This window comes from Hyaena hyaena, unplaced genomic scaffold (assembly GCF_003009895.1).
Source record: "Hyaena hyaena isolate Hyena2069 unplaced genomic scaffold, ASM300989v1 scaffold_136, whole genome shotgun sequence".
Taxonomy (NCBI): domain Eukaryota; kingdom Metazoa; phylum Chordata; class Mammalia; order Carnivora; family Hyaenidae; genus Hyaena; species Hyaena hyaena.
Genome location: NW_024080768.1, coordinates 1,014,338 through 1,023,331, shown reverse-complemented (window position 1 = coordinate 1,023,331; position 8,994 = coordinate 1,014,338).

The following is an 8,994-nucleotide window of genomic DNA, read 5'->3' as shown; positions in this document are numbered from 1 at the left end:
TGTCTTTCTCTCTTTCTGTCCCTTCTTCTCTTCTCAAAACTAAATTTAAAACTATTAAAAAATATACTCAGGGAGCGCCTGGGTGGCTCAGTCGGTTAAGGGTCTGACTTCGGCTCAGGTCATGATCTCACTGTGGGTTCGAGCCCCGAGTCGGGCTTTGTGCTGACAGCTAGCTCAGAGCCTGGAGCCTGCTTCGGATTCTGTCTCCCTCTCTCTCTGACCCTCCCCTGCTCACGCTTTCTCTCTCTCTCTCTCAGAAATAAATAAAAACATTTAAAAAAATTAAAAAAATATATACTCAGAAAAACTTAGTTTTCAGTTTAAATCCCACAGTATTAAACAGAGTATTAGAAAGGCATGTGGTAGGATAACTATTCATTCAGAGCAAGCAGAACCCTAAAACTGAAGACCTAGTATACTATTAGAAAATATATTACTATAGTTTATTACATCAACAGCTTGAGGGAAAATAACAGTATCTTAATGCTCATAAAGACTCTGACAGAATATTCACTTATTCTCAATTCATGGAGGAGAGCACTTGTTGGGATGAGCACTGGGTGTTATATGGAAACCAACATGACATAAACTATGAAAAAAATGTATTACAAAAATAGATTTGACCTTACTGATAAAAAATGTAAAGTAAATTAAATTTTAAAAAGTACTTGATAAAAATCTAAAAGGAAAATAGTGGTGTTTCTGTCAGTAGTAAGATACAATTTCAAGAATCATTTACTTAGCTTAGAGTTGCTAGCCAATGCAGTATAATTAAAATACAATATATATAATTTTAATTTATATATTTTAAGATATATGTATTTTATAGAAGATGAATTATTAGAATTCATCTTCCATATCTTCCTATCATAGAGGTTTTTCTTAGAATAGAAAACCTAACACAATCAACACAAAATTCTGGAATCATAAAAAAGATCCACATGGGGGAATATTTCTTTCTTTTTTATTTTTTTAAGTTTGATTATTTATTTATTTTGGGAAAGAGAAAGCACGGTTATGGAGAAGTGGAGAGAAAGGGGGAGAGAGGATCTGAAGCAGGCTCTGTACTCTCTCTCTCTCGTGCAGGGCTCAACCACAGAACATGGTCATGACACAGTGTGATGCTGAACTGAGCCACCCAAGTGCCCCTGCATGTGGGAAAATTTCTGAAAATGCTTGTATAAAATGCCATAGGTTTTCTATATCAGTAAATGAACTGAAAGAATAAGAAAAAAATATCTCCAACACAATAAATGGTACATTTAAAAAATACATAGCAATCAGATTAAGAGAATTACATAAATGCAGGAAGACTATAATTTTATCAATAAATATAAGTTAATAGTAACTTATATTAAGAAAGCATTAAAAACAAAAATGTATCTGGTATTTTCAACTAAGTTTAAGAGTAGTACAATTCTGAAAAAAAATTAATAAGATTTGTGGAAATAAAATATTTTCTAAAGTTTATTTAACATAGTGCTAAAAATTTAAATTAATGAAAATTAAAGAAATGTGAATGGGAGCAGTAGTCTTACAACTTGATTGAAACATTACTAAAGTAACTTTGAAAACCTGTGTCCTTTCAGTAGTTAAAATACTATCTAAATTATTTCATTAAACAGGATACTTTAATTTGTGAAATATAAATATCATATTTCACAGTAGAATTATGAAGTCATTTTATTAAACACAACTAAATGAATCCCAATTGCATTGAGATTTTTAAACTCACTCTACTATTAAAAAAAATAAAAGAACTTATAAAATTTCATTATGTAGTGCACTTTTTCTTTCTTAATCTTGTATTTTATCTTCTACGTCTCCCACAGTTGCTACTTTAACACATTCTCATGTATGAAACTATTTTTAATTATCTAATATACGAGGTGACAGAAATATGTATATTGATCTATCTGTATGTATAATTTATATATTAATAATATATAATATATAGCATATAATATGTAAATTATATCTATAACATATTATAGATATAATCCCCTATAATAATAAGGCCAAATATTCCAAAACATTTTATGCGTTTAATAAGGACATTTAAAAATTGGACATTATGAAAAAATATTAGATATAAAATGGTAGATTTTTAAGTTATCTCTTTTAATGATGTGTACTTGGATGAATATTATGTGATACTAAGATGAAACCACCTTTAACATCAATTTGTTTTTCTAAGCTACAGAAAAACCTTGTTTACATAATTTGAAACAAGAGAATAGAACTTCTGTAACAGAAAAACACTCAATATTTGAACCTTTTCCAACGACATGACACATAGGCCATTAAACATAATTTGGTTAATGAGTAACTAACTAGCTTAAAGCTTGATTAGGAGGCTTGAGTTTTATTGCAGGAAAAAAATCATACATGTAAAATGATTTTTCATGTCCTAAAATCTCATACTATAATGTTTTAGAAAGAGTAGTTACAATAATGTTTCACCAAGTTTTACCCAAGGTCTATTAATTTCAAATATTAATCTTGTGTGTGCAGTGCTTCTCCACCTTAGTTATGAGCTTACAAAACTCTGTATCTGAGTCACATCCCCAGAGATTCTGATTAGTTATTCTAGTAAACAACCTAGGAGCTGGAATTTTTAAAAACATCCCCAGTTATTCTAACAAGAAGTCAAGGCTGAGAATTATTGTTACACCACCTGTTTTAGCCAGTGCACACAGAAGGGTTGAGAAAATCAGAATATTGATTAATTCAATATGTCATTGCAAATATCCTAGCTGAACATTTATTTCAATATATTTATTAATAATATACAGAGAAACGTTAAAGCATATTTTCCATTCATATAGTATATTGTAAAAAACTTGAAAATGACAGAGTATGATCAAACTATAATAAATGAAAAGTACAAGTGAAAAGATTAAAAAATATTTGCCTTTGGTACATAAGAATCTGAATAACTTTGAGGAAAGAGTGTTGTCCAAAAAAAATCCATACTGTTCAATTTATTTTCAACCATTAAGAAGCCTTCATAAGCATTATAGAAAATAATCTGACTGAATTAAAAACTATGTTTAAGGAATCTGAAGATTTGCTCTATGGGCACAGATTATCAGGATAAAAATATCATTAAGAGTAAATAAACATAGGAAGCTTACTTATCTCAGTAAACAATTTTTAATCTGTCAAAAGATATTCCCTCATTAGCCTGCCAATTCCAAAACGCCTCAACCATAGGAATCTACCATCTACCCAAATTTTATGCATTGTTTTTTTTCTAAAACATTATACAAAAATCTACTCTCAGTAAAACATCACTATTCCAAGTTGTTTTAAAAATTCTTCCAAAGTACAGGGGCGCCTGGGTGGCTTGGTTAAGCGTCCGACTTTCGCTTAGGTCATGATCTCGCGGTTCGCTGTGCTGACTGCCGGCTCAGAGCCTGGAGCCTGTTTCAGTCTGTGACTCCCTCTCTCTCTGACCCTCCCCTGCTCACGCTGTCTCTCTCTCTCTCTCTCTCTAAAAAATAAATAAATAAATAAATAAATAAATAAATTCTTCCAAAGTACAAAATATAGGAGAAATTAAAATGAATAAATAAGTTATTAGGAATTTATATCTAATTTTTCATTTAGTTTCAAATTTTATAGATAAAATTGTTATACTTAAAAGGTTACAATATGTATCTGTAGAAACTAAGTAACCAAAACACTCTATTATGAATTCTTTTAAAAATAATTTTATTAATGTTTTATTTATTTTTGAGAGATTACAAGCAGGGGAGGGGCAGAGAGAGAGGGAGACAGAGGATCCAAAATGGGCTCCATGCCTATAGCAGCGAGCCTGATGTGGGGCTCAAACTCATGAACCACAATATCATGACCTGAGCTAAAGTTGGATGCTCAACCGACTGAGCCACCCAGGTGCCCCTCTATTATGAATCTTATGTTTAGCTCTGACTGATATTTCTAAACAAAACACCAATAGCAAAAAATAAGCATCATTTTAAATTGATTAAAAATACATATATAATGCAAATTTTACTGCATATCAGGCCTATAACCTGTACCTGTATCCTCAACTGTATTTTAGGGCACTGGAAACTGAATAAACATATCATAAGTAAATAGAAAGTAGAATAGTAAAAATTAGTAAATAAATGAAAAGTTTATTAGATAAGACGGATTAAGAAGCATGACTTACTGAAGTCTCATATCCTTTCATAAATTATTTTGTTTGTTTTCTATTTTGTTTAGATTTAGAGGGAATGGTCACAAGCAGGGGAGACAGGGGAAAGAGAGAGAGTCAGAAGGAGAGGGAGAGAGAGCGAGAGGGAGAAAGAGAGAGAGAGAGACTTAGAGAGAAAGAGAGAGAGAGAGAGAGAGAGAGAATCCCAAGCAGACTCCATGCTTAGTGCAGAGTACAACATAGGGCTCAATCTCACAATCCTGGGATCATGCCCTAGCCATAATCAAGAATCAGATGCTCAGCTGACTGAGCCACTCAGGGACTTCATGAGTGATTTTTAAACTTAGGCCATATAACACATTAGTGGAATGTAAAATAACAATACCAACTTTGTAGACATTAGCATTATAAAAAATGAAATAGATTAAAATACAGTAGAACAAATGTATACCATATAACATTGGTAAAGAGGAGTTTAGTGATTTTTTTTTTTTTTAGATTTTTCATGTTTCTCTTAGGCTGTGATATACAATGTATATCTTAGAGTATTTTTGAACCAGACAAGTTTATAAGCCATTGACTATACATCAAATATATTCCCCAGCTAACTTTTCAGTCAAGCAGAATATTTCATCAGAAATGGGTTTTGTCATGCTTAAGTTTGCCTTTGATTTTTATCTAATAGCAATATGCTAATAAGAGAGACAGAAAGAGAGAGAAGATGGTGGGAAGAAGAAGAAAGGAAAAAGAAGGAAGAATAGGTAGCATTAGAAAATAAGAGGGTATAGAATTCAGTCTCAATCACTAATTCCCAAATTGTGGACCCCACTGTGTAGCCGTTTTCTTTGTTCTTTTCCGGTTGTAACATCTTATGCTTAATAACTCACATAGAAAAAAAGTGAAATGAGGGCATATAGCTCTGAGTTAATCAGAGTCACTTACTTGTTTCACTCACTTCCCCAAAGAGGAAGAATATTATATTCCTGATTTTCAAGTGAGGAATCAGTCACAGAACATTTGCAAACTTTCCTGTATTTTAAGATTGAAGAGGTAGAAGAAGGTGGACTTATCTAATAGAGGTACTCAATAGATGACATATCTTCCTCGATTACTATACAATCATGGAAGTTCATATAACAAAAATGTCTGCAATATGAAGTTTCCACTGCAAATTAACTATCAAATGAAGATAAATATGATTTTTATATACCTTGTCTGTGTGTATGCATGCATGTGTGTGTGTTTTGAAGAAAGAGAAACAAGTATGTGCATTGTTATGTGAGAATCCTCCATTGGGAATCTGGGCATAAGTTATACAACCCTCCTGGTTATTTACATGTCACACAGTTGCATCAGTCTGTTAAAACTGATCAGCCTATTAAAATAGGAAATTATTTGGTCTGTAAATATTTATAATTGTGATATCTCCTTGTTGGATTGCTCTTTTATGATTATATGTTCCTTTCTTTGTCTCTTTTTACAGTATTTGTTTTAAAATCTAGTTTGTCCAATGTAAGTGTCACTACTCTATCAGTTGACATCCATTTGCATGATAAATATTTGACCACCCTCTCATTTTCAATCTGTAGGTTAGTCATTAGGTCTAAAGTAACAGAATAGAAAACTCAGAAATCAACCTGCAACCATATGGTCAATTAATCTTTGACAAATTAGGAAAAAATATCCAACAAGGAAAAGACAGCCTCTTCAACAAATGGTGTTGGGAAAACTGGACAGGAACATGCAAAAGAATGAAACTGGATTACTCTCTTACACCACATACAAAAATAAATTCAAAATGAATGGAAGACCTAAATGTGAGATAAGAAACTATTAAAATCCTAGAGGTGAACATGGCAGTAACCTCAATGACATCAGCCATAGTGACTTTTTCTAGATATATCTCCTGAGGCAAGAGAAATAAAAGTAGAAGTAAACTCTTAGGACTTCATCAAAATAAAAAACTTCTGCACAGCAAAGGAAATGATTAACAAATTTAAAAGGCAACCTAATGAATGGGAGAAAATATTTACAAGGTAAAGTAACTTTTTAATTTTTTTTAATAGTTTATTGTCAAGTTGATTTACATATAACACCCAGGGCTCATCCCAAAAGGGACCCTCCCCCATGCCCATCACCCCCTTCCCCTCTTCCTCACCCCCATCAGCCCTCCGTTTGTTCTCAGCATTCAAGAGTCTCTCATGGTTTGCCTGCCTCCCTCCCTCTCCCCCACTATTTTTCCCCTTCTTCTCCCCCATGGTCCTCCATTAGTTTCCTCCTAATCCACCTATATATGCAAACATATGGTATCTGTCCTTCTCTGCCTGACTTATTTCACTCAGCATAACGCCCTCAAGTTCCATCCATGTTGCTATACATGGCCAGATTTCATTGTTTCTCATTGCCATGTAGTACTCCACTATATAAATATACCACATCTTCGTGATCCATTCATCACTTGATGGACACTTAGGTTCTTCCCATGTTTTGGCTATTGTGGAGAGTGCTCCTATGAACATTGGGGTCCATGTGTCCCTATGCATCAGCACTCCTGTATCTCTTGGGTAAATTCCCAGCAGTGCTATTGCTGAGTCAAAGGGGAGTTCTATTGTTAATTTTTTGAGGACTTTCCACACTGTTTTCCAGAGGGTTTGCACCAGTTTACATTCCCACCAACAGTGGAGGAGGGTGCCTGTTTCTCCACATCCTCACCAACATCTAGAGTCTCCTGATTTGTTCATTTTAGCCACTCTGACCTGCATGAGGTGGTATCTCATTGTGATTTTGATTTGTATTTCCCTGATGAGGAGTGATGCTGAGCATTGTTTCATGTGTCTGTTGGCCACCTGGATGTCCTCTTTGGAGAAATGTCTGTTCATGTCTTCTGCCCATTTCTTCAGTGGATTATTGGTTTTTCAGGTGTGGAGTTTGGTGAGTTCCTTATAGATTTTGGATACTAGCCCTTTATCTGACATGCCATTTGCAACTATCTTTTCCCATTCCGTCGGTTGCCTATTAGTTTTATGGATTGTTTCCTTTGCCGTGCAGAAGCTTTTTATTTTGATGAGGTCCCAATAGTTCACTTCTGCTCTTGATTCCCTTGCCTTTGGGGATGTGTCAAGTAAGAAATTGCTGCGGTGGAGGTCGAGGAGGTTGTTTCCTGCTTTCTCCTCTAGGGTTTTGATGGTTTTCTGTCTCACATTCAGGTCCTTGATCCATTTTGAGTTTATTTTGTGTTCGGTGTTAGAAAATGATCTAGTTTCATTCTTCTGCATGTTGTTGTCCAGTTCTCCCAGCACCATCTGTTAAAGAGGCTGTCTTTTTTCGATTGGATACTCTTTCCCGCTTTGGCAAAGATGAGTTGGCCATACATTTGTGGGTCCAGTTCTAAGTTCTCTATTCTATTCCATTGGTCTATGTGTCTGTTTTTGTGCCAATACCATACTGTCTTAATGATTACAGTTTTGTAGTAGAGGCTAACATCTGGGATGGTGATGCCTCCCATTTTGGGTTTCTTCTTCAATATGACTTTGGCTATTCGGGGTCTTTTGTGGTTCCATACAAATTTTAGGATAGTTTGTTCTAGTTTTGAGAAGAATGCTGGTGTAATTTTGATTGGGATTGCATTGAATGTGTAGATTGCTTTGGGTAGTAATGACATTTAACAATATTTATTCTTCTGATCCATGAGCATGGAATGTTTTACCATTTCTTTGTGTCTTCTTCAATTTCCTTCATAAGTTTTCTATAGTTTTCATCACACAGATCTCTTATATCTTTGGTTAGCTTTATTCTTAGGTATTTTATGGTGTTTGGTGCAATTGTGAATGAGATCAGTTTCTTGATTTCTCTTTCTGTTGCTTCATTATTGGTGTATAAAAATGCAGCCAATTTCTGTACATTGATTTTGTACCCTGTCTTTGCTGAATTCATGGATCAGCTCTAGTAGGCTTCTGGTGGAGTCTGTTGGGTTTTCTATGTAGAGTATCATGTTGTCTGTGAAAAGTGAAAGTTTGACTTCTTCTTTACCAATTCTGATGCCTTTTATTTCCCTTTGTTGTCTGATTTCTAATGCTAGGACTTCCAGCACTATGCTAACAACAGTGGTAAGAGTGGACATCCCTGTCATGTTCCTGATCTCAGGGGGAAAGCTCTCAGTTTTTCCCCATTGGGGATGATATTAGCTGAGGGCTTCTCATAGATGGCTTTTATGATGTTTAAGTAAGTTCTTTCTATCCTGACTTTCTCGAGGGTCTTTATTAAGAAGGGATGCAGTAGTTTGTCAAATGCTTACAAAATTACATATCTAACAAAGGTTAGTATCCAAATCTGTAAAGAACTTATAAAACTCAACCCCCCAAAAATGAATAATCCAAATAATTAGTGGGCAGAAGACATGAATTGACAGTTCTCCAGAGAAGATATACAAATTGCCAAAAGACACATGAAGATATGCTTGACCTCACTGATTATCAGGGATATACAAATCAAAACTACAATGAGCCATCACCTCACTCTTGTCAGAATGGCCAAAATCCACAACACAGGAAATAACAGGTGTTGGCAAGGATATGGAGAAAGGGGAACTCTCTTGCACTGTTGGTGGGAATGGAAATTTGTGCAGACACTCTGAAAAAACATATGGAGGTTCCTCAAAAGATAAAAATAGTACTACCCTATGATATAGCAATGGCACTACTAGGTATTTACACAAAGACACAAAAATACCTATTCTAAGGGATACATGCACCCAGTGTTTAAAACAGTTTTGTCAGCATTAGCCAAATTAGAGAAAGAGCCCAATTGTCCATTGAATTGTCCATTCACTG